The sequence below is a fragment of the Oncorhynchus kisutch genome, linkage group LG2 (assembly GCF_002021735.2).
Source record: "Oncorhynchus kisutch isolate 150728-3 linkage group LG2, Okis_V2, whole genome shotgun sequence".
In the NCBI taxonomy this organism is placed as follows: Eukaryota; Metazoa; Chordata; class Actinopteri; order Salmoniformes; family Salmonidae; genus Oncorhynchus; species Oncorhynchus kisutch.
Window position 1 is genome coordinate 31,112,499 of NC_034175.2, and position 1,431 is coordinate 31,113,929.

A 1,431-nucleotide genomic window follows, 5' to 3' on the forward strand; every position below is an offset into this window, starting at 1 on the left:
AATAAACCATGCGGTACAAGTGAGTTGTCACAAGCCAAAACAGCAATCATTCACTGTGTGCAACATGAAGCCTTCAGAGAGGAATTCAAATGCATTGAAAAAGGAAAACAGTGGAAGCAAGTCCAGTGTCTCGCTGACACCTTTTGGAAAAGGTGGAGACAGGAGTACCTGACAACGCTGCAGAGACGCAGGAAATGGACAGCAGAAAAGCCAAACGTAAAAGTGGGAGATGTTGTCTTATTGAGAGACAGTCAGGCACACAGAAATGACTGGCCAGTCGGGCTTGTGGTAAAAACCTTTCCCAGTACTGACAAAAAGGTTAGGAAAGTAGAACTAAAAATTGTCAAGCAAGGAGCTGCTAAGGTGTTTCTGAGACCAATCTCAGAGATTGTTGTTCTTCTTTCTGAAGCATCCTAGAGACAAAAGATAAAAATAGAAAGGACATTATTTGTTTCTTGATATGTTTTATTTCATAGTGGCACAATTTCATTATGCCAGGCGGGGAGTGTGCTGCCATCCTGTTAGAAGGTAACAGATTATTTTATTACAATGGTTAAATTGGATTTTCATTGTGTTCAATGGTGTTATTTGCCCCCTAGTGGCGCTTTCTGGTACTTAGAAAGACGACGCAAACAGGAAGTACAGAATTAGTTTTGCATGCAAAGAAGCAGCTACAAACAACGCTACGGTGCAGGTCTTTCGGTTATTTCTTGTCACGCTTCAGCCTTGGAAATATTTGTTTGTAAGTTCGATTCAAGCATTTAGCTAATGATGATAATCTTGTTATTGATAGAGTTGCTTACATATCAATATTGGTTGCATTTACTCACAAATTGCAATGCCTTTAAATGTATGTCGTTAGCTGTATTACTTTGCTCGTGCGTCATGCAAACGAATTGTAAAATATACAATACTGTAGTTTTGTTACTGTTCCTAGTGTAATATGCTTTGTTATTCTACATAAATGTTTGTACATTAGAGTAATGAAAGGAGCCAATTACCATATGAGTAACAATTAGCTATATGGTTTGGCATCATGCCAGATGCATGGTACCTTAGCACGTGCTTTGTATTTATGCAACTTCAAATGTTTAAAGTACAGCTACAGTATGTCGGTGTGAATTGAATACTAAAGTATATTCTTTTCTGTATTTTGCAGTTTCACAACATAAACGTTTTCAATATATTCATTCAAGAAAAGTCACGCCTTGGGAGTTTTATTGAAGACTTAGTTGTTAGCTATCTGTCTAGTTTTGCATGGGAACGCAACTCAAGGACAGAATAAGGCTTAATTTACCCTGTCCCGCGACACAACCTACTCCATACCCGGGGTTAGTTGTGCCAAGAGACCACTTTGTTTTCAAAAGCTATGTTTTCAAATCTGTAGTGTTTACGAGAATTCTGATTATTTCCAGGGATACACAAGATCAT

The 1,431-nt window shown here is 38.2% G+C and overlaps 1 long non-coding RNA gene across 1 annotated transcript; it reads left to right on the top strand.

Moving 5' to 3' along the window:
- The first annotated feature begins 256 nt into the window (after positions 1-256).
- LOC116356621 (uncharacterized) lies at positions 257-1,196 on the top strand. The gene is made up of 2 exons (XR_004205039.1): positions 257-742; positions 1,160-1,196. It is a non-coding gene; the product is annotated as an uncharacterized LOC116356621 (long non-coding RNA).
- Positions 1,197-1,431: the final 235 nt, after the last annotated feature.